At 34.2% G+C, this 25,793-nt stretch overlaps 1 long non-coding RNA gene and 1 other non-coding gene across 2 annotated transcripts in view; one reads left to right on the plus strand and one right to left on the minus strand.

Annotated features, from left to right (window-relative positions):
• LOC141419917 (uncharacterized) overlaps positions 1-4,817 on the minus strand; it is a 71,120-nt gene extending 66,303 nt beyond the window's left edge. The window contains exon 1 of the long non-coding RNA XR_012444648.1: positions 4,690-4,817. This is a non-coding gene — a long non-coding RNA (uncharacterized lncRNA). The remainder of the gene's footprint in view (positions 1-4,689) is intronic.
• A 19,932-nt stretch (positions 4,818-24,749) lies between these two features.
• On the plus strand, positions 24,750-24,818 carry LOC141420123 (small nucleolar RNA SNORD104). Its single transcript, XR_012444812.1, has one exon. It is a non-coding gene; the product is annotated as a small nucleolar RNA SNORD104 (small nucleolar RNA).
• The last annotated feature ends 975 nt before the right edge of the window (positions 24,819-25,793 follow it).

The raw sequence follows: 25,793 nt of genomic DNA on the forward strand, positions 1-25,793 counted from the left end.
GTTATGTACACATGTATGTAAATGGAAAAATGAGACCTTTTGAAACTATTCCAGGAATGGAGAGAGGGAGGATAAAGGAGAATGATGGAGGGGGTGAATTCAACTCTAAGTCCTTTGTAAATGTCACAATGCACTCCCAGTAAAACAATAATTAAAAAAAAATCCTAATGTCAAGGAGAATGTTGAATAGCCCTTATCTTGGGTCACATGTCTACCACTTAGCTAGGGAGGACAGGGTTTCTGGAATCATACCAGAAAAATTATATTCCATGTATTGTGATGGAAAAGTGTCTATCCATTGCAGATTAAAGACCAATAGATAATCAGTTTTGTTAAGCACCAAGATAGTTATTTGAATCAACTTTCTCCTCCCCATTTATCCAAACCTAGGATTAATTCTAAAGAACTTCAAAATCATCCTTTAATTCTGTGAGAATTTAGAATCTCAAGACTCTAGTGTTCCAAATAGTAATGTCAGAAAACATTGAGATGACTCCTCACTAAAACAATTACAAACCTTCTTTGGAATGATGGGTGTGTAGGGTGAGATGAGTACTCAGAAGTGTGTATCATTACAATGACTTGTGACTTCTGAATATACCTATTGACTTCCACCTCTAGTGCTCAGTCCAGAGGTGTGAATTTGAAACACCTCAACAAATGAGTAAGTCTAAATCAAGTTACCAAACAAGGTTTTACAAAGGGTTGTCCATCCAGCTCCTAGAAATGTTTTTCTACACTCCCTGGAATATTTTAAGGCTCTCAAGTAAAACAAAGACTACTGGAAGTTTTGGAACATCTGTGTTCCTGGATACATGTCATGGGAAAGTTACTACACCTATGATTAGACATAAATGTAACACTTTATGAGATATATGTAGAGCAAATAACCCACTATATAAATGTGTTTTGCAATAATTGGGTGTTTTATGTTAATTTTGCAGCCTTTATTCTTTTCTTTTAACTGATAATAATCTTTATTCCTTTATCCTGATGCTTAAAAAGTATTCTCATATAAAGGATTTTAAGGAAGAGAGTTTGAAGTTGAGTTGCAACTATTACCAGAAGGAAAATTGAGCAGAAGAGGGAAGTTCCTTGAATCCCTCTGCAGCATTATGTAGTAGCAGAAATAACACTGAATTAAAGCTTTTGTAACTACGATCATTCTCCTGAACCTCCCCAACTGGTTAGAGTTGGTTTCGGCTAAGGTGGAGCCAGCTGTGACATTGCATTGTTGTTATTACTGATAATTATTTTTATTTTGCTATGTAATATCTACATGGCATTTATAACAGCATACATAAAGACCAGGTCCCTTTCCTACATTTCTTGAAATATCATTTCGGGTAAATACTCAGGTATGTTGACTTTTAAAAAGTAGGATTTCATGATTATTTATACACCTCTCATTACGCTTTTGAACTTCATATATATTTTCTCTATACTCTTTTTTTGTGGAGCTGCTGATGCTTCTCAGGGTCTCATTCATGCTAGACAAGGGATCTACCACTCAGTTACATCTCAGCCCCTTCTGTCCTCTTTAAATACTTAAAGTGAAAGATGCAACAAGATTGCCCAACACAAATCTATCAGCTGTTCCTGAACTATATCTTACATGAGGGGACAAGTCTTTTATTCCTCTGTTCCATACATTCATTTATCCAGTTACTCATTAATTAAAAATGTTTTTATTTGGCATCCCAGATGGAAAAAAAGGAATCTATATTTTGTCAAACAAAACTATATTTTGAAAATATTTACTTGTACTAATTAGGGGCTTTAGTTAGTCACTTTTAGGTGTTGCTAATATAAGCAAACAATTGAGAGAAATATAAAGTATAGCCATTTCCTTGAAGCCATCATGATTCATGAGACATTTTAAATATTTACATAGACAAATAGATTACTTAAGACCAAAGTATTCCTTTTTACTTAGAACCATACTAGAAACATTCCAAACAAAGATCCAGACTCAGTTAACAAAATTACCATGAGCCCTACACTGACTGGAGGAACATTACCCAAAAATATAAACAAACTCCACATATGAAAATTGTTCCCATTGCTTTCTCACATGATGATAGTCTTCTGTATGTACATACCTAATACATTAATTATGATCAAATTTTAAATAATTGCATTATTTCAAGTCTCTCTCTACATATGTGTACATATATTTTATATGTATATGTGATATATACAATATGCATATTTGTATAATATATATTATATTTATGAAAATTATTAGTGAATATATGTAATATTTTCTGTGTTTCTTGCATATTGTTCTCTAGGAATATAAGGCTTAAAATTGTTTTGATCTCCTTGATGAAGACAACAAAATTCTCTGAAAGGATTTACATTTCCTTATAATAGTTTAATAATTCTAATGAAATGTGGAGCATATCTGCATATTATATAAGGTTCATTTATACTTAGTAATTTATTTTATGTTTATGAGGTACTATATGTATAATTATCAATTAGGATTTTGAATCTCTGCCATTGAGATCAGGTATTAAAATGTGATATTTTATCTTGCCTATTTGAATTATAGTGCCCTGATCAAATTCCCCTCTATTGTTCTGATTTAACAATATCATCAGTGGGAAGTCATGAATTCCATAAAATGTTACATTAGGTCTTGTACACTAGTTTTGGTTTAGATGAAATGACGGACATTGAAATTTTATAAATCCTGGGATATTTCATGAGAAATGACATCCACAGATGTTCTTTATTCAACTTAAATTGAAATTATTATGGGTAAAAGAAGAAGCTTTTTCTTTGTGATGATATTTTTCTATAGCATAATTTCCAGTCCAGTTTCTATCATAGCATATTTGGACTAAAGATCTTAACTTCATTGCTCAGTGTATGACTAAAACTGAGTTTCTATGAATACCAGACACACCCAACTAAACCAGTTTTAAATTTGTACACACTTGTATTGCTCAGATTGGCAAATCACAGCATGCTGTATTTTCTAGTACATCATGAGTCATTAAAAAATTTTAAAGATACTTCTTGAACTCTACCTTGTCAACACTGATCATAATTAGAAAGGAAATGTAACTGATTTATTCATAAGTAGGACCACTTAAAATTATATCCCATGTTTATCATCAGTTGCACTACTTCAAGTATGCTGGCCTGTAAGAAATAAAATGCTTTTTATCTACCCCAGAAACAAATGATCTTACCAAAACAAAACAAAATTCACTTGATTAAATTAAACAGACAGTTTTGAAGCCCACATCCTCCACACCGCTGAGTTTGGTTTAATTCTACAAGGCATGGTGAGAACCTGGCATACCAAATAACTACAAAGAATCAAGAAAGATTGAAAACTTGTTAGCACTGCACAAGGTTTTGCCCACCAACTTATTTTGCAAATGAAAATGGATTCGGACACCTTATTGAAATAATTATTCTTTCATTTTTTTTTACTAGGAATACAAAAGCACAAGATAATGGAATAAGCCTTCTCAGAGGTCTGGGCATCCTTCATTCATTCATCTATTCATTTATGCAGCCAATATATAATGTGATCCATTTCTATGTAGTTAGCATTCTAGGTTTTAGGAACATTATGGTAAGAAAAACTCAAAATCATTACCATGCAGTGTGAACATTATTTTGATGCATTCAACTGTGGAACACCATTGAAGCACACAAGAACTTGATCCAGTCAGGAAAGGCATTTTAAAGCAAGTGACATCTAAGCTTAGATGTGAAACCAAAAATAAATGGATTTGGTGATTGAGATAGAGCAAGTAGGCAATTAGGTACAAAGGGCTGAAAGAAATTTTGCTGAAGCCTAGAATTCATTGTTCTTTGGGTTTTCTTCACATAATTACATTCCCCTCATAATACAAATGTTCTTGTCTTCTCTTCCTGTGGCAAACCTCAGCTGGGTAATTGTTGTTGTTATTGCTTTTTAATTTAAGATGAAAATGTAACTGCAATATAATGCTTGTAAATACAGAATACAGGGAAAATGGTTTCATGAGAGGGAATCATCAATCATGAAATGTGTATTCCATCACAGGATCTCCCAATCCAATTAATGATGTAGCATAAATAGGAACCTGAGTGTGAGAAGAGTTGGTTAAATCAGAGAAGCTGATTGTTAGACCAGATGCTAGATGGATCGTTTTAGTGCTCTTGATTACATTGACTGGTACTCCGTCAACCAAATTTCAAGGGACAAGATAGAACTTGTTTAAGTCACCTAAAGATTTCAGTTTTCAACCATGTTTGTGTCATCTAGCTTCAGAATGGCCTTAGAGAAAAGACTAAGAGAAGAGAGGACAGAGAAAGCATCTCACACAACAGCATTCAATATCTAAATTTGAGTCATGTATAGGCTGTATCTATTGAAGCATTTATAGATATTATTATTGGAAAATAAAATATTGCTCTGTGCACTATCTCACAGATAAAATGTACTATTTTTATATGAATGATACTTGTTAAATGTGAGCATCAATTTGGCGCCTAATCTGAGTAATTTCATCCCTAAAGTTTAAATCTTTCTGCTACATAGTTTCTATAACTCTGAGTGCCTGGAGTGAAAGCTGCCATCAATGGCTCTATTATAACAATATAATTCTTTCTCCTCCTAGCATCTTCTCATAAAACACCTTCTTGTTCAGTAATAAAAAACTAGCTACTTCATTTACTTACCATTAGAAAATCTTGTTCTGAACATTTGAAATCTCCAAGGAGGCAGTAGATGTTATAAATGGAATTCTTTTTGCCATAAAGTAGAGCCATCAGGGTAGAGCCTGTGGTAATTGTGAGGGCACTTTATGAGATCCAAGTTTTTATGTGACTTATTTTACATTTTGTTTCCTAATCTTATATTTATATGATGAATAAGTGTAGTTAATTTGGCCTTCACATTCCTCAAGTTGTTTCAACACACTAAACGTTGAAACAAGTTGAAAATAAAAAAAAGATTCTACTTGTGTTTTGGAAGGATTGTTAGAGTAGAATGAATTTAATTGGAATCAGTCTTATCTATAAATCAGACAAGGGCATTTTTTTCTGTATGAGAACTTTGATGATGAATTTAATAACGTGAACTGTAATCATGTTGCTACATCTCACAAATTATTATAATAACACCTTTTGCCATAGTTATTCAGAAACATTTTTCTAGACATTCAAACTTTACCAACATTATCTAATTTAAAATTTGAATGTTCCATGGACACAGTGAGTACCTAGAAGGTAATGGTCAAGCAACATTTTGTACAACTTTTAATAAATATGACCACAGAAAGGAGAGTTTATAAAAACAAGTAGGAATATAAATTTTGGAAGACACTTCAACCCTCAAAATTGAACAGCTAAAAATTGTAGTAAAAAGAATAGTAAATGAGACCCATGAAAACTGGTTTCAAGTCCTGGCATAGCCACTAATCACCTGGGTGAACTTGAGCAAATCACTTAACTTCTGATTATTTATGTCCATTTACAAAATGATATGTTAGGTAACCATGATCTCTCAATCTCTTCCAGATAAGACCAGCTATTACCTATTTGGAGTGCTTGAATTGTTCTAATTCTTCTCAAAACATCAAGTTAGGAGGGCTTTATTTAAAAAGCATCAGCAAGTTTTTCTGTCCTGAAAAATGGGCACTGAGACAAAGCACAGTCTAAGGGATACTGATTTAATCAATTTATATGAAATATGGCATTACAACATAATACTATGCAAAATTTCCACCTATTTATGGCTTATTTAAGCCTCTTATAATACCAGATGTAGTTGAAAGAATTAATGTTGAAGGAGAACATATTCCTAGTTGTTAGCTAAATATCACCTACCTTTCTCTTTCTCATACCACATATCAGATTGCTGAATGGTAGAAGGGAAGCAGTTGACTGATGAAGCACCAGGAGAGAAGTGCCCTGCTATCTGATTTGAGAGTGCCATTAAGTACATTTAAAACTTATGAATTTGAAAGTGTCTGTAGAAAGAAAAACTGTTATCTTTGCCAACAGCTGGTAAAAGATAAAAAACAAAATACAAAATTTGGTTCATCAAAATAGGAGCAAAATAGCACAAGCTGAAACAATCAGTTACCCTCACTAAAATATATTAAAACAATAGCAGAATGATCTCTCTGAAAATAATCTAGTCTGATAAGAGCTGGAGAAATTTTCCATTTACTTAAGTCTGAATTTATGTTGGATGCCCTTAAGAAGAAGAAATAAGTAGAGTTCTTTATTAAATATCAGAAAATGTTTTGATAAAAATGGTAATGATGGTTTCTAAACCATTTGCTGAAGAAGCCTGATCTCCACTGTTCAAGCAAAGTGTTGGTAGGAAATAATGAAAAACTTAAGTAATCATGGCAGCCAGACAGTGTCTTGAATGCAGTATAAACTAAATAGGCATTAGCTTATGGAATGATTAAAGTTTAGAAGCTGAGATGCTGGAGAAATAATTAAAGAGTCTAGTGTAGTTCGAATTGTCTCATTTTACAAATGTGGAAAATTAGGTCTGGAGAATAAAGTGACTTGCCAAAATTTGTGTATCCATGAATGTGTTCAGGGATTGAGTTTCTTACATAAAATTAGATATCAAAGGCATTTTTCTATCAATATCAGTTCTAAAAGAATAAAATTAATAGGTACATGTTGTAATTATGGGAAGTTATGAAGAGCCTTCCTACAAAAGAACCCACTAATGCAATTATATAATTACAGGGATAAATGCATTCTTTTTTTTTTTAATTTTTATTGTTTTACTATTCATATGTGCATACAATGCTTGGGTCATTTCTCCCTCCTTTCCCCCCCACTTTCCCCTCACCTCATTCCTCTAGCCCCCACCCCATTGCTTCCAAGCAGATACTGTTTTGCCCTTATTAGTGAGAGTTTCTTAAAGAGAGAGAAAATGATTGTACTTGTGGCCAGCAAAAAAATAGTCTAAAACAAAATCATTTTCTTAAACTAGAAGTGGAGACAATAAAGTTAAGCTGCAAAATTGGAGAATATATTCCCATTAACTGGCACAAAAACTGCTTGGAGCAGGAGCCAGTGGCTCACGTTTGTAATCCTCGCTTCTTAGGAGACTAACTTTGGGAGGATTGTGGTTCTAGGTCAATCCAGGCAAATAGTTCATAGTACTCCATCTCCAAAATAAGTGATAAAGTGCCTGTTTTGGAAGGGCAGAGCTCTGAGTTCAACTTCCAGTCCCACCTTAAAAAAACAGAAACCTTGCTTAAATTAAGCAATTCAATTTAAATCAATAACCAATATTTTTATCTCCAAGAAAAGATAAGGAGAAAAGGAACAAAAATGTTTAGCAGTCACTCAACCTTTTTTTCTGCTATCAAAACTTAAGGATATCCCTTTTTGATAGTGGGAATGTCCTCAAGTTTATTATTACTTAACTAATTATATCCTGCTATAGCCATCACTACACTGTACATATGTCCACATGAGTAAGATGATAACAGCTAATGTTAATCAAGTGTTTACTGTGTGCCAGCACTATTCTGTGTGCTTCACAGGCATTAACTTGGGCAATTCTCACATCAGTTTAATGAGGTTATGTAATATTATTTGTGAAAAGTAGTAGAGCTCATAGTTAAACCTAAAAAGTCTGTCACCAGCACTTTCATGTTTAATCATCAATGTGAATAAAGTTAAAGAGGGTAGAAACTAGCCTTCATTTGTTGTTCACTGCTTAATATGATTTGTCTTTAATAATAAACCAAAATAATAAATCTATTTGGAAATGTTCATTTCTAAATTACAAAGAATAAAGATTTATGGTGAAAGCTAATTATCATTATTTGAGATATTTTGCCATAAAGTGTGAAGTTATATATTTTAAACAGTAAGCTATTAATCCTTCCACCTACTATTAATCTCAAAGTTTCTAAAGTAGAAGCATTTTTTCATTTCAAAATTTATTTATCTAAATGGAAAAATAAGGTAGAATAATTTAATCTTATTTAGTGAACTAGCTAACTCAAAGCATTAGCTATTTAACACGATTGAGACAAATAGAGAACCTCAATTTTCACAAATATAGAGTTTATGGCATTAGAGAAAAAAATACTGTAGTAGGAAAATTAACAGAGAAAATGTCCCTCATTACAATCTTAATTATGTCAATTAAGTGCACACAATATTCAAGCATGTTAAAAGCATTCATTTACATATAAAGTATTTGTGGTAATTATAAAATGTTCTCATGTATTCATTCAATTAAGTTAAATGAACTAATACATGATGAAGCGCATTGCAAGACAAAAATGCATTATGAAATATACAATTTTAAAACTAAAATTGGAAGCTAGAGAACTACTACCCAGAAACCCCTTGCTAAACAATCTGTACATTTGCAGGCCTGATGTTAGACAGTGGTAATAGTAAAGTTGTCCCTACTACCTCGCACATTCAGAGACCAGGGAAAATCGAAATGTGCCCTTTGCTCCACTATGGTTCTGTTGGCATCCTGAAGCACTTTAATGCTAAACCTTTGGTCATGCCATCCAAGTTACTAATACTTTTTTCTCTGCCTAAAGTTGTTAGCAAGTGAATTAAGGTTCAACATCACTTGAATGGGAAGAAGAGCCTTTCTGGCTATACAAAACCCCTGCTCTACCCTTAGGTGGGCCTATGTGGATATTGTTATAATACATGGACCTTTCTCTTAGCTCACTCTTATCTTCCAAATGGTACCCAAATAATTAAGAGAGGCTGGAAAGAATCAGAAAAGTAACATGAATTTAAAGAGCTTAGGCACCAAAGTCAGATCTTTGAAGCTTCAAACCAGGTTTTCACTCAACTTCTTAAAGCTTTAATTTCCCTATCTGAAAAATAGAGGACTTGAAAATATTTTCTTGATATAATTATTATTGATCTTAAAAAGGAGATGATATATATAAGCATTTAGGACAATTTCTGGTACATTGTGAGCACTCAATAAGTTTTACCTAAGAATATAAAATAAAAAATAAGGTATAGATTCCTTTTGACAAGAAACTCATAATCTACTAGGAAAATATGTGAGCAACATTCATAAAACAATATAAGAAAAGTGATAGTTTAAATAAGTTTTAAGTTCTGGGGAAGAAGGAGAGGCAAAGTATTTCAAATAAGATTAAACAAATAATTTTGTGAAACTTGTCAAAATGAACTTGAAATTCATATTTTATTCACCTTTTTTTCCAAGAGAACCCTTTATTCATTGGTAAATCTATGTTCAACCTCCACATTACATGAATCAATGCATATTTTGAATTTGAGGAAAATGAAATGACATATAATTTTATTATATTCTGAAAGCTTAGAATTGATATAGTAATATTGTTTTATCATAGTATTACTTTAAACCCCTGCTAAAAAACAGAAGTAGTGAGAGTGATTAGAACATACAATAGGCATATAGTGAAAAATTGAAATGATAAAATGTAGCACTATATAACTTGTTAAGAATATGTTTTGCAAAAAATAAAAATGCATAAATTGGTAAATTCTGAGCTGAGAATTGATTTCAAAATGTAAGGACTTTAGTGAAGTGGTGAAAGATGTGAACCAATATATTGACTTTGTTGGGTTTCCCTGAATACAAAGAATTCTGGTTCAAGGAGTGACCCTTTACTTAGTGAATTTCCTTGTTGCAGGAGTAGCACTTAGCATGTGTCTTGGACCATTAATCAGCTACCTATGATTTGATGCTACAATTATGCCCCAAATCCATAAAAGCCAGTCTGCACAAGGTTCATACCTGAATATTAAAGGTATTATTTAGAACATTTTATCTTTGAACAGCAGTACTAAATTTTCCTGTCTAATATTTCTTGTTCATCTACAAGTAAAAATGAAATAACAGATTTTTCATAGTTTACAAAGAGCCCTAAAAATTCCCATCCTCATGTAATGTTTGGTCTTTGTGACCTTTCTACTATTGGTATTATCTGATATTACTATCATGAGAATAATTTGGCATGAAGTTTAACTGCATGGTAAAAAATTTATGAGTGGGAAATAGGAAAACACATTTATGAGACCACTCTAGTAAATCAGTCTGCACTTTGTTATACATAAGAATGCATGCAAAAATGAATACCTATAAAATAATACCTTTCTAGTGACAAAGGAAACCAAAACATTAATAAACTATTCTCCTTTCCTACAAATAACCACTCACCTCAGCAACTGATTGCATCAAATATTAGGTACAGTAGTAATGCATTATTTTTATTTTTGCCTCTTAAAATTGTATTCCTTAGATTTGACTGATAAACCGTTTTATTTATTGTTGCTATTGCCTTCACACTAACCATGCATAAAATCATTTGCCTGATTGTACAAAAATGTCCTGTTTTTTTAGAATTTACATTATGTGGAGTATATATACTTTCAGAATTTGGGCCTCAGTAAAGCAGTTTAGCATGGATAATATAGAGTACTGAAATGAGCATTGTAAGACTTGAACACCTGCAAACTTTGCCAGTGTTTTATTCTGAAATCTTGAAAAATGTCTAATTTGTATTAGTAGCTTAAAAATGAAATTCCTCTTACTTACCTCATGTGATGCTTTGGTAATTAGACAGAAAATGTAGCAAAGATCTCTGGGAAAAACACCTGTGAGTGCATAGAGTAAGAATAATTTTTCCCTTTTTCTCAACTCCATTAGGCACAGGCAGTTAATTCCCAATTGCTATTGGTTGGTAAATGGCTAAGGGTTTTTTACAGCTACCATTTACTGAGAACTTACTATTTGCCAAGCTCTGTGCTTGGTGCTTTATAAGAATTATCTCACTTCTATGTTTAGTTTTCTAAGAAGCCTCCATAATGTTTTCCAAAGAGGTTGTGCTAGTTTACATTCCTACCACCAGTATATGAAGGCTCCTTTTTACCTTCAGCCTCGCCAATATTTGCAGTTGGTGGTGATCTTGATATTAGCTATTCTAACAGGAGTGAAGATGAATCTTGGTGTGGTTTTGATTTGCATTTCCTGTATGGCCAGGGATAGCCAACATTTTTTTCATGTGTTTTTTGGCCATTTGGACTTCCTCTGTTGAAAAAGTTCTGATTAGTTCAGTTGCCTACTTCTTTATTGGTTCATTGATTTTGGGGAAGTTTAGTTTTTCGAGCTCTTGTATATTCTGGTTATCAGTCCTTTGTCTGATGTATACCTAGCAAATATTATCTCATCAATTTAGAGACCTTTTTTGTTGTTGGTGTGCAGAAGATTTTTAATTTCATGTAGTCCCATTTGTTCATCCTTTCTCTTGATTACTGGGCTGATGGAGTTCTACTGAGGAAGTCTTTGCCTATGCCTATTGCTTCCAGAGTATTCCCTGCTCTTTCCTGTACTAACTTCAAGAGTTTTAGGGTCTGATATTAAGGTCCTTAATCCACTTTGAGTTGATACTAGTACAGGGTGATAGGCATGGATCTAGTTTCAGTTTTCTGTAGGCAGATAACCACTTTTCCCAGAAACATTTGTTGAAGAGGCTGTGTATTCTCCATCAGATGTTTTTTGCGCCTTTGTCAAAAATAAGGTAGTCATATCTGTGTGTATTCATATCCAGGTCCTCTATTCTGTTCCACTGGCCTTCATACTTGTTTTTGTGCCAGTGCCATGCTGTTTTTATTGCTATTGCTTTGTAATACAGTTTGAAGTCGGGTAATGTGATACCTCCAGCATTGCTCCTTTTGCTGAGTATTGCCTTAGCTATTTGTGGTCTCTAGTGTTTCCAAATGAACTTTAGGGTAGATTTTTCAATCTCTGTGATGAATGTCATTGGGATTTTGATAGGAATTGCATTGAACATGTAGATTGCTTTTGGTAGGGTAGCCATTTTTACCATGTTGATTCTGCCAATCCATGAGCATGGGAGATCTTTCCACCCTTGGTAGTCTTCCTCAATCTCTTTCTTCAGTGGTTTGTAGTTGTCCTTATAGAGGTATTTTACATCCTTTGTTAAATTTATTCCTAGGTATTTGATTTTTTTGAGGTTATTGTAAATGAAATTGTTTTCCTATATTCTTTCTCAATTTGTTCATCCTTGGTGTAAAGGCTACTAATTTTTGTAAGCTGATTTTGTATCCTGCTATATTGCTGAAGCTGTTGATGGTGTCTAGACATTTTTGGATGGAGTTTTTTAGGTCTTTGAGGTATAGGATCATGTTGTCTGCAAATAGGGATACTTAGACTATTTCTTTACCTATTTGTATCCATTCTATTTCTTCTTCTTGCCTTATTGCTCTGGCTAGGAATTCCAGTACTATGTTGAATAGGAATGGGAGAGGGGGCATCCTTGTCTTGTTCCTGACTTTAGGGGAAATGGTTTCAATTTTGCCCCATTAAGTATGATGTTGGCTATAGGTTTGTCATATATAGCCTTTATAATGTTGAGGTACATTCCTTCTAGTTCTTGTTTTCTCAAAGCTTTTATCAATCTTATCAAAGGCTTTTTCTTATCAAAGATTTGGTCAATCTTATCAAAGGCTTTTTCTGCATCTATTGAGATGATCAAGTGTTTTTTGTCTTTGCTTCTATTAATGTGCTGTCTTACATTTATTGATTTGTGTATTTTGAACCATCCCTTCATCTCTGGCCTGAAGCTGACTTGGTCATGGTGAATGATCTTTCTGAAATGTTGTTGGATTTGGTTTGTCATTATTTTATTGAAGGTTTTTGCATCAATGTTCATTAAGAAGATTGGCCTATAATTCTCCTTTTTGGATGTGTCTTTGTCTGGTTTTGGGAGGAGTGCAATACTGGCTTCATAGAATGAGTTAGGCAATGTTCCTCCCATTTCTGTTTTATAGAAAATTTTAAGGAGAGTTGGTATTAGTTCTTCTTTAAAGGTCTGGTAGAATACAGCAGAGAATCAGTCAGGTTCTGGACTTTTTGGGAGCCTCTTTATTTCTTCTTCAATTGTGTTACATGTTATAGATCTGTTTAAGTTGTTAATATCTTCTTGGTTCAGTTTTTGATGGTCATAAGTATCTAGATATTTTTCCATTTCTTCAAGATTTTCCAACTATTGGAATATAGGTTCTCAAAGTAGCCTCTGATGATTCCCTGGATTTCTTGGTGTTTGTTTTTATCTCCCTTTTTTCATTTCTGAATTTACTGATTTGTGTCTTTTCCTTCCTCATTTTAGTCAGATTTGTCAGGGAATTGTCAATCTTGCTTATTTTTTTAAAGAACCAGCTTTTTGTTTTGTTGATTCTTTGTATGGTTTTTTTTTTTTTTGTCTCTATTTCATTAATTTCAAAACAAGTTTTGTTTTGGGATTTGCTTGTTCTTGTTTTTCTAGGAGTTTGAGATGTAGCATTAGGTCATTGATTTGAGATCTTTCTGTCCTTTTAATATATGCACTCATAGCCATAAACTTTCCTCTGAGGACTGCCTTTGCTGTGTCCCATAAGTTCTGGTAGGTGGTGCTTTCATTTTCATTAACTTTCAGGAACATTTTAATTTCCTTTCTTATTTTTTCTATGACCCACTGATCGTTGAGCAATGTGTTATTCAGTTTCCAATTGTTTGTGTATTTTCTGCTGTTGTTTTTGTTGTTGAGTTCTAGTTTTAATGCATTGTGATCAGAAAGAATGCATGGGATTATTTCTATTTTCTTATATTTGCTGCGGCTTGCTTTGTGCCCTAAGGTATGATCAATTTTGGAGAAATTTCTATGGGCTACTTAGAAGAAAGTCTATTGTGTGCATATTGAATGAAAAATTCAGTAGACATCTGTTAGGTACATTTGATCTGCAGAATGATTTATTTCTAGAATTTCTTTACTGCTTTTTTGTTTGGATGACATATCTAATGGTAATATGGGGGTATTAAATTCTCCTACTACCACTGTGCTGGAGTCCATATCTGCTTTTAAGTCCTTTAGTGTATTTTTGATGAAATTGGGTGCACTGACATTGGGTGCATATAGGTTGGTAATTGTTATTTCCTTTTGATGCATTTCCCCTTTTATTAGTATGAAGTGTCCTTCTTTATCTTGTTTGATCAGTGTAAGTTTGAAATCTACCTTGTCTGATATAAGTATTGCTACTCCTGCCTGTTTTCTGGGGTCATTGTCTTGATAAATTTTCCAACCTTTCACCATAAGCCAGTGTTTGTTTCTGTCAATGAGATGGGTCTCTTGTAAACAACAGGTTGTTGCATTTTTCTTTCTAATACAGTTTGCCAAACAGTGTTTTTTGATGGGGGAGTTGGGTGCATTGACATTCAGTGTTAATACTGATCTGTTTGTGGTGAGTTCTGCCATTTAGTTATTTTTATTGTTTCAGAATTTGATTGTGTGCAACTTAATCAGTGCTACTCTCTGATTCCTTGTCCTTTCTTCTCCTGTGTTTTGATACTTTCCGTCTGTCCCCTCATGGTTTTGTTTGCTTTCATCTTCTGTGTGCAGAATTCCTTGGAGAATCTTTTGTAGTGGTGGCTTGGTGGTCATATATTGTTTTAATTTCTGCTTATTGTGGAAGATTTTTATTGCTCCATCTATTTTCAATGATAGATTTACTGGGTAGATTATCTTAGGGCTGAAATTATTTTCATTCAGTGACTGAAATACCACACTGCATGCCTTCTTGCTTTTAAGGTTTCCATTGAGAAATCCTCTGTGATTTTGAGGGGTTTACCTTTATATGTTATTTGTTTTTTCCCTAGTATAGTCTTCAATATTCTTTCTCTGTTCTCTGTGCTAGTTGTTTTAATGATAATATGTTGAGGTGTAGTTCTATTTTGGTCAAGTCTATTTGGTGTCTTGGAGGCTTCCTGTAACTGAATGGGCAAAACTTTCTCAAGATTTGGGAAATTTTCTGTTATTATTTTATTGAATATATTACATATCCCTATTGCTTAGACCTCTTCTACTTCTTTGATACTTAAGATACTCAGGTTTGGTCTTTTGATGGAGCTGATGAGTTCTTGCATATTCCTTTCACAAGTCTTGAGTTGTTTGACTGATAGTTCTTCAGTTTTTCTTTAATTTCTATTTTATCTTCAAATTCTTTGATTCTGTCTTCCAATTGTTCTAGTCTGGTGGAGTGGCCTTCCACTGTGTTTTTTTTTTTTTCTGTTTGATTCTTTTTCTGAGGCTTTCCATATCTTTGGTCAATTCCTCATTTATATTTTTTGATTCCATCTTTAATTCATTTATTTCTTTTTATAGTGTCTTTTGTTTTACTTTGGTGTTGTTTAAGTCATCTCTGAGTTCATTTATTTCTGTGTCTTCTAATGTTTTTTATTTTTGGTGTCCTGAAATTTCTTTAGTGCTTCTTGTACATTTTGGTTAACCATGTCTAGTATCTTTTCCATGAATTTCTCAGTGATTTCTTGCAAGATTTCTTCTTTGAGGATGTTTTTGTGGGCATCACTGAGATCCTTAGTGACATTTGTCATTGTTTTGTTGGAATCAGGAACTGGGTATACATATTCTTCATTTCCTACTGAATACTGTAGTGAATTATTATTTTGAGAAGATTGGTTTCCATCCCTTCTTCTTCTTCCCATTACTCTACTTTGTGTTGTACATCTGTATTCTTGATAGGCTAGTTGTTGGATTTAATTGACTGTTTTCTTTCCCTTGATTTAATTTTTGTGTTGTGACTGTCTTAGTTGTTAGCTAGTTTGGTGTGCTATTTCTGTCTCTGGCCTGGAGTTGTAAGTTAGCAATAACAAATTCACAGGTTCAATGCCAGACCAGTTGTTTATGTATTATATAGAAGACCCCTTGGTGATATTATCTTAAAAAAGTGGGAGTTGGGGGAGTAATGCTTGTTAGGCTAGATATAGAAATTTGGGAAATTGGTGAAGGTGGCACTAAAGGGGGGGCATGAAGTGGTGTGGGTGAGTGTGGGGAAGAGTTATGGGGGCTACTGGGTTTTGTCATCCTTGTGTGTGTTTGGGTGTATTTCTGTTGTTGTAGTGTAGGGTGCTGTGTCAGGGATTGCAAGGGGTTGGGGTTGTATATAGTTGGTACAATAGGCTACTCAGTGGGTGATGAGTGTGTGGGAGGGAGATGTTGTGCAGTGACAGGTTGGGGGAGGATAGGAGGGGGAGGTGAAGGCAGGGAGAAAGAGAGTAAATAAGAAGGGGCAGAAAGAGTAGTTGGGAGGGAGAACAATGGACTGTAGCATAGGAGAAGGGGGGAGAGTGAAGGGAGTAAGAGTAGGGATGAGAAGATAGTAATGGTAAAGTTAATAATACAGAAAGAGAAAAAGGAAATAGAAATAAAAATAAAATAAAAAACCCACAATAATAAAAACAATAAAAAACAACAGGTTCAGGAGCAGTAGGACTTCAGTCGTTGGTTTAAGTTCTGGAGTAATTCTTCTGGCATGCAGTCCTGGTATCGGCATACAAGTAGAAGCTGTGATGTGGTTTCACCAGGTTACTGGCTTGTGAGTAGTGTTTGGTTCTTCTGTCCACCAGTTTTATTCATTCAAGGTGGTCAGAGCTGTTGTTTTCACCAGCTGGCAGCTATTTTATCCTTCAGCTGTAGCTCTGTTTGGTCAGCAATTCTCTCAGCAGGGTGGGGCAGTTAAGTTTTGAATGTTGCACTCTGGCTCAGGAGATGAGTTCTGTGATCCACTACCTTTCCTGCTTTGGGAGGTGACGTGTCACCCCCCCCCCCACTCTCAGACTTTGTTGCCTTTCCTTTGTTCATTCACTGAGTTCAGCCCTGAGAGTTTAGCTCCTTACTCAGCCCCCATTCTCTAGGGCAGGTACATCATTCCACCCATGCTTCCATTGTTGGTGTTAGATTGCAGTTCACTATTTATGTTTTTCAGTTTTGTTGGGGGGTTCAGACTGCCTAGGGGCTGCACTGGTTTATGTTTCCAGGGGGTGGTTGGGGAGTCACATGTGGTTTGTGATGCTCACTTGTTCATTCTGCCAATTCATGCACAAGCAGGTTTGAAGCCAGTGGTGGTGGGGAGAAATGGTGCCAACTTTTCTCAGTGCAGTATAGTGTGGGGAAGCTTTCCACTGGCTAAGGGTTCAGGATGTTGCGGGGTTTGATTCTGATTGATGCTCTGTCTTCTGCTTGGTGGATGAAGGAGAAGAGAAGGAAAGAAAAAAAAAAAAGAACGAGAGAAACAGCAGGTCGGGGGTGGTTCCCAGGGCCAGATGCACCTTGTTGGCTGGGCCGTGGGTCACAGCTATTAGGTGCAATTAAAGGCTGATTTAAGGGTTAGTCTTTGGCTTTTTTTTCTGCACCTAATGTGATGACAGTTGTTATTTTGGCTAGAAGCAATCAGAATTATCCAAGTGTAGCTCTGATGTCTAAAGGAAGTTTCTGAACACACATAGTTGGGTTTCTGCTCCCGTACCCTAGCTACCATATTGGATCTCCTCTTTTTCCTTCTAGATACCAACATCTCTGTAGGATCCAGCACCTAAAATATTAAAGTATAAATGGCTACCTCATCCTATGGAAATTGTATTTTAAAGTGAAAAGTAAATAAATGGCACTTTAAAGTGACATTTTCAATATCACATGCTGTGGGCACTTTGTGGAAGATATCAAGAAGTATAGGTGAATCATAAATCATAAATGATATCATTTAGGAATTATCTGCTATTTTTCAAGGAACTCTCTCTCTGTCTGTCTCTTTTCTCTCTTGCAGGTAGCTTCAGAAATCTTCTCATTTTCAACTACGGATTTCATTTTAAAAAATGGGAAAAGGCTTTATTGCTTAATAGTTAACACTGAGGGATGTCTAAGACAAGATCCCTGTCTCTTAAGGACACACTTTTCCAAGGAAATTTATTCCCACAATTTAACAAAAACCTCAAAACAACATGCTTAGTCTTTATCTTCTCCTAGAAAGGTAGTGATAGCAGCCAAGCTAATGGGCAAAACAAAATTTGTGCCTTGTGACTTCCTTAGCTGTACTTGTCCACTCCCGTTCCCATTCAGTGGGTTCTCCAAATTACTCTGAATTTGCTTGCCCTTCAGACTTCTCATCTGCAGCCCAGAGAAATAGATTTTGAATGCTATGCCAGTGTCTAATGACACAATGAACTTGTTACAAGGTCTTATATGTATATGTGTATCACAGGCTACAAACATATCTATGGAATTATTTTAGTTTGTTGAGCCATTAATTTCTTATTTAAGTACTTTCAATATTTATATCCACCAGGAAGTCATTATGTTTCAGACCATGTATTTGAAATCTCTGTTTGTAACTGTGTACAATATTTGTTATGACATTTTATAAGCATGACTAGAACAAAGTGTCTAGATTTCATATTGCTTGTTTTAAATTCATTAGAAAAATGCATGAAAATGAATCAGGTGGTAATAACAATTACTACTAACAATGTGATGTGATCATCACAGAAGAAACTCTTTGAAGTTACTTCTACCTCTAACAACCAGTACAAATGTCTACAATACTGGATTTCTGAGGACTCTATTGAATCACTGTCTTTGGTTCTAAAGTCTGTATAATTTAATGAACAACTTATAACAGAAACTACCAAAAAACTCCTAAGAAGAAGCATTGTGATTGTAAGGCACCGAATGTTCTTGAATTCAGAAACAGACACAGCAAGACAGATAATACAATAGAATATAAATGTTGGTCATTAACTGTCACAAAGCCCACATCATAACTCAGTCCTCTTCATTTTGAATAGTGGTTTTGGGCTATTGTTATCTTGTGTTGAGAAAATTGGTATTGCATGTTTCATCTGATTCAAGCATCAGAATCATCAAAATAACAAGGCCAGGTATTGTCATAATAAGGATGAAAATAACTCATGGGGTGCTCAACTGAGAGTCAGATTCTAATAAAGGTTAAAATCTCACTATTGTATAACACATTTCAATTACAAGGAAAATGTATGTTTTATCTTTTTATTTTCAGCACAATTATGTAAAGTTTGTTTTATTATCTTCCTTTTATGAATAAAGAAATGAAATCTCAAAGAGAACAGGGGACTAACTCCAGTTTCTCCTCACCCCAAGCCTAAGACTTTGTCCTCTATCCCACAGCTCTACTTTCCTGCCCCAGTTCTGATGCTAATTTGCTCAAATTACTTGGCCTCTCTGAGTCTAATTTTTTCACTTGAGAAATTAGCCTAGGATGTGGGGAATCAGGACTGAACTTCAGTGACTTCAGTGGTTCAAATCTATAAACTTCAGTGTGGCTTGAGGAGAAGGGCTCAAAAATATAGTAAATTGCACATGACTTTATATGACCACTGAACAAGTCTGTAGAGTTCATAAAGTAATATACGTATCACATCTGTGTATGAAATGCTACTGAAATTAATAATATGCACATTTATTTAATACAAATATTAAATCATTGCAACCTTTTGTTATTATATATTTTCTCAATCAACAGCTTCTAAATTTGCCACCATTATTTTGTGAAAGGAACTTTAAAAATTTTAAAAGGGTCTGTACAATTAAAAAATAGTTGAGAATCTCTAAACTACATGATCTCTAAGACACCTTTGTACTTGAAAATACCATTAAATTGGTTTTTGTTCTGTCATTAGTACAGAATTGGATTGTTTACTTGTGACCTAATTGGCTGTGGTGTGACTGACCTACAGAACAATTGATCTAATTAGTCATGTAAAAGTAGCCTGAGTAATATTTATCTAAGAAACTAATAACAGAGTGGTAGTGGGGAATTTGAAAGAATAGAGGTTTCAAAAAAGAAATATTTCATTATTAATATCATTATTATTCATTATTTTAAGATTCTGTATGGCGTGTGAGATAAGGCCAGTTAAGTATATTGGTATTAGCCTTCTGGGAGCTTATGAGATATTTACTTTTTTAGTACTTCTATCCCCTTTGAAGTATGTCTCAAATAAATCCAATGTTAATCACCACCTCTGATCCCATCTTCCATATTCTCTTGTCTTTAATATTGTAATACTGTCCTAATTGGTTTCTTTGCTTCTGCCCCAGTCCCTGCTGTAGTATAGTCTCAACACACCAGCCTGAGTAATCTCTAAAACATAAATCCAATCATGTCATTCCCCTTCTCACAACTATCCAGTGACTACTCATGTGATTAATAGTAAAAATTGAAGTCTTTCAAATAGTCATATGTACTAAATAACTTGCCCTTTATTCTCCAACACTCTTCTCTATTGTTCTTCTACACATGGAGCCTCCATTCCATCTATGCCAGCCTCCATTCCATCTATGCCAGTCTCCATTACTGGAACTAAAGGTTCCAAGAGGTAGTTGTTACTTTATATTACTGTCTCCCCTTTGGCTCTCTTGCAGAACATGGTAGTAGTGGTTTGAACAAGTGAGGACACTTGATAAATCCAGCAGCTTTTATCTCATGGGAGATCATTAACACTTTGATAAGAAAGCTCTATTTGCTATGGCTTGACTTAAAGTGAATCTAACTTCCCAAGTAAGAAAGTAGCAATAAAATTTACTAACAAGTCTTACCTATTTATTTTATCTAGTATTTCCCAGGCACTTTTATATTTTATGTTGATTATTATTGTTTTATGACTTGCTGGTCACCACAACTCTTAAAATTAGAGGAATGCCGACAGAAAAAAATGAATTGCATAGGTCTTAGTTTTATGTTTGGATGTTGCACATTGTTTAAACTGACATGTATAATAGGAACAAGTTACAACATGCACTTAATTATGTGTCATGCAAACACATTACCAGGGCAGTTTCTGTAGGCACAGCTCCAGAAACAACGTGGGCACATGCTAAATGATATTTACTACTACACAATGAAATGTGAGGAACAAATTCTTCAACACAGATTTTTTTTCCATTAACAATTTTGCTACCATGATGTACAAAACAAAATAGAAGCTTCAGTTATTTTGCAAGTTCTCAATCCTTCTCTCAGAGAATTAACCAGTAATCAAATATCAAATCAGGTATACCTCTCTGGTAAGATATTGCATAGAGTACCTTCTAAAAACCAATAAACAAGACACAATTCAACACAAAATAAGAAGGGATTGTGAGGGAGTGGTTGGAAAACCCAAGAATGCATGTAAAAATACAACTCTAAAGAACCTGTTTTTACATGAGACCTGATAGGAATCATCAAGGCTCAGCTACATTTAAGGTGGAAAAAGTAGTGACAAGAGATGTTGAGAAAAGATTTGGAAAGGGAGTGAGACAGTTTGAATCTTATGATTGCATTCTTAAGACTCTCTGTTCAGAAATGGATTCAGTAGGTACAGATTCCTTTAGTTTTTTTCAGAACTGGTAAGAATTAATGCAAATGCTAAACCAAAAATAAAAAAAGAAGGACAAAGGACAGAATGAAAGAAGAGAAGAAGAGAGGGGGAAGGGATAGAAAAAGAAAAGTAGAAGGAAGAAAATTATGTTTATTTTTTACTAAATGTTTGATGGTTTATATACATGTTGTTTACCACTCACAATAACTCAACAAAATACCTTTGTGAGAAGAGCAAATTGAGGCTGTGAAAGGCCTATTTGCCTAAGGTGTTGCACGAGTAATTGGCTCAGAATTCCAGCCTAGGTTTGTTTGACTCACTTCTATGATCATTCTAGTATGTCACACTTTGATGATAACTGCCACACAAAACTTTGGTTCTCAACTCCTGGTTTACATGAGTCCTCCAAGTGGCCCACAGGCTGTCATACAACATTAATGAAAATAACAGCAATATCTATTTTTAGTTCCAGTCATGCATTCGGAATGCTTGTCTTTTTAATAAAAATCCACATATAACCCCATTGGTATCTCATCAGAAGTAAAGCCTTCCCTAATTATGGAGAGATTTCTTTGGATTTTGTGCAGAAAGTAGTAGGTAGATATGTACTTCATGAAATCTTTGTCCCATCAAAGGGGTCAATGGACCGAACATTTTAGAACTCACATAGGTGTATTTTTAAGGAGGTGTTGTAGCTCTAGTAGTATTTTAGAGATGAAGGCAAATGTAATATTGAAACACTGTAAGTTGATCCATTGAGTCAAGGCCTAAAGTATAATTTTTTGTAATGGCATTGTTTTAGAATGAAGCAATCACAGTTTCTTAATTGGCTCCTGGGCTTGCATCCAGAATCTCTTTTATTATATTTTCTCTCCACTGGTGCTTTAAAAATTATAAACAATAAAACATGCACACAAAAGTAAAAACCACACTAAATTCTTATGCTTCTTTTTTTAATATGGATAATATATAATATACTGGATTTTAAAGCCCAGCAGAGGCAAGAAACATGCAAAATTAGTTATTTTTAAATTTCTTTTGGTGGTACTGGTGATTGAACTCAGTGCTTCATGCTTACTAGGCATGTGGTTTACCACTCGAGCCATACTTCTAGCACTTTTTACTCTGCTTATTTTGGAGGTAGGGTCTCATTTTTTGCCATCATTTCCTATTTATATAAACACTGCTTTTCCCAAGCTCTAAAAATGTTGAAAACTTTCAGGAATTAGGCTGTGCCCATGTATTTCAAGACTGCTATCAATGGGAATAACATGTGGTTATTCTTTTTAATGTATTTCTTCCTTTTTTCTTTTATTGATTTATTAGCATATTATTGTTGTAGCAGGGGTACATTGTGACATTTACAAAAGTGCTTATAATATATCTTAGTTAGATTCACTCCCTCTATCTTTCTCTATCTCCCTCCTCCTATTCTTAGAATAGTTTCAACAGATCTTGTTCCCATTTTTCATACATGAATCGGCATTATGAAGCTTCTTTTTTGGGTAATGATAATGTTATAGAGTTGAATTGCAATGATAATTAAAAAGTTCAAATTTGCTAAAAATTCTATAATTAAGATGAGAAAATGTATGATATAGAATTCATACATCAATAAAGCTATATACAATGCATTTAGTATATAATAAAATACAAATTATATAGAAGAGCACAAAGTAAAAAGTAAAAGAGTACAGAATAAAAAAAGAAAATTTAAGGTTAATGAATAAATACTAATACTGAATGGGAGCATTAAAAGAATGAAAGAAAAAATATTTTCATATTATGCTATACAGAGATTGGTCATTTAAAAATTGTACACAATGGAAATCTAAATAGTAATAGGCTTATCATACTAGCTAGATAATAACAGGCAAATGGCAGTCTAAATAATAATAGCAATTAATAAATAGTGCTTTCTAAGTGCTTTACAGGTATTATCTCAACTTGTACTAACCATAGTCTTATGAGGTAAATAGTATTTTTGACATCTCCATTTTGCAGATGAGATAATTGAGACAAAGATATTACGTACCTTCCTAGGTCACATGCTAGCAACTTTGCTAGCAACCCATGCTAGAAACCAGGGTTGGTAATACAGGTAGTTTGATTCTAGGAGCCTTCCTCTTAACATTACTAATAAGCCAATTAAGTCTATCTAATTTCAAAGAGGTAGCTCATGGACAACTACTTCTTTGAAGCCATCTCCAAGTGCCCCTTTTCTAATATTTTCACTTTAGTATTTAGTATCATGTGGTCTTGTTTTTACCTCATTTTATGTTACCACCATGACTCAATGAAGACTAGGAAAATGTGAATAAGTCATTCTTTTGTATACTTGAAAATGCTTAACTCATGCTCCAATTCAGAGCATATACTTAATACAAACATGTTTATTAATTAACTCTTTGGGGAAACTCACTGTTATGAACATATAAACAATACACATAAGAGCAATAATGAAGAGTCTTAAGGTGGTTTTGTAAATGCCTCAACCCAAAAGCTCAGCAGCTGAATGGTTAAAAATTTAATTAAAATCATTAAATAATTGCTTTTCTGCACTTCTCGGTCCTTCTGAGAAGGATATAATTCTGTATCAATCAAAAGTGTGTATTATAAATAACCTGATTAAAAATGGGCAAAGGATCTTAATAGTCATTTCTCGGAATGGTTAATAGATATATGAAATACACTTAAAATTACTAATTATACAGGAAATTCAAATCAAAACCATGATGAGATATCATCTTCCACCTGTTTGAATGCCTATTATCAAAAAGACAAATGATAACAAATGATGGTAAGGATGTAGAGGAGAGGAAACCTTTCTACACTATTGGTGGGAATAGTAAATTAGAACAGCCATTTTGGAAAATAGGATGCAGTTTCTTAAAAAAAAAAAAAAAACCTTAAAATTGATGAATTAAGATCCAGTACTTCTATTTCTGCATATATATCCAAAGTATTTGAGATCAGTATCTTGAAAAGACATTGGCACTTTCATGTTCATGTCAGCATTATTCAAACTAGCCAGGATAAGAAAGTAACCTTAGTGTCCATGAATGAATGAGAGGATTAAAAGTATGTGACATATACAACTAAAGCCATCTGATCTTTCACAAAGGAGACAAAGACATGCACTGGAGAAAATACAATCTTGTCAATAAATGGTGCTTGAAAAACATGCTATTTATATGCAGAAGACTGAAATTAAACCCCTATCTCTCATCCTGTACAAAAATCAACTTTAAATGGATGAAAGATCTTAATGTAAGATCTGAAACATTGAAGTTGCTGTAGAAAATATGAAAGGAAAACTCTGGAAGATACAGGCATAGATGATCATTTTCTGAACAGGACTTCAATTGCCCAGGAAACAAGAGTAGGAATTGACAAATGGGACTGCATCAAATTTAAAAAATCCTGCACATCAAAAGAAACAGCTTTTGTAACAGTAAGGCCAGGAAGATGATATGTGTTCATTCTCTGGGTAGAATGGCTAGGCTGGCCTAGGAGCAAGGTGGGAGATTAGCAGTTGGTGGTGATGATATTCCAACTAATGTATGTGTTAGACTGCTGATGTGGTGATGTGAGCTGGAGGCTGAGCTGACTATTGCTGCAGTTGGAAGGTGCACACTTGGCTCACACATTGCTGTTATTTTGTTATTCTTGCAAATCTTGCCTTGCCAAGGCAGTCAGACATCATTGTCTTCTCAGTGCTTTTTCAACCCCTTCCCATGTCCAAGCCTCTCAATAAAATGATCTGATTTCAAAAGAAAGAAAGAAGGAAAGAACATTTTTTCATGTGTTTTTTGGCCATTTAGATTTCTTCCTTTTGAAAAATTTCTGTTTAGTTCATTTGCCCACTTCTTTATTGGTTCATTGATTATGGGGGAGTTTAGTTTTTCAGCTTTCCAATTATCAGTCCTTTGTCTGATGATTAGCCAGCGAATATTTTCTCCCACTCTGTGGGTGTCTCTTCAGTTTAAAGACCATTTCTTTTGTTGTGCAGAAGCTTTTTTTAATTTCATGTAGTTCCATTTATCCATTCTTTCTCTTACTTGCTGGGCTGCTGAAGTTCTACTGAGGAATTCATTGCCTATACCTATTGCTTCCAGAGTATTCCCTGCTCTTTCCTGTACTAACTACAAGGTTTTGAATCTGATATTAAGGTCCTTAATCCACTTTGAGTTGATACTAGTACAGGGTGACAGGCATGGATATAGTTTCAGTTTTCTGCAAGCAGATAAACAGTTTTCCCAGCAACATTTGTTGAAGAAGCTGTCTATTTTCCATCCTATGTTTTTGGCATCTTTGTCAAAAATAAGGTGGGCATAGGTGTGTGGGTTCATATCCGGGTCCTCTAATAAAGGAAATGTAAATTAAAACCACTCTAAGATTCCACCTAACTCCTGTTAGAACAGCTATCATCAAAAGCACCGCCAACAACAAATTTTGTCAAGGATGAGGGAAAAAAGGAACCTTCATACACTGCTGGCAGGAATGTAAACTAGTAGAACCACTTTGGAAAACAATATGGAGGCTTTTTAAAAAACTAAACATAGATCTGTCATATGATCCA

The sequence above is a fragment of the Castor canadensis genome, chromosome X, assembly GCF_047511655.1.
Source record: "Castor canadensis chromosome X, mCasCan1.hap1v2, whole genome shotgun sequence".
NCBI classification, from domain to species: domain Eukaryota; kingdom Metazoa; phylum Chordata; class Mammalia; order Rodentia; family Castoridae; genus Castor; species Castor canadensis.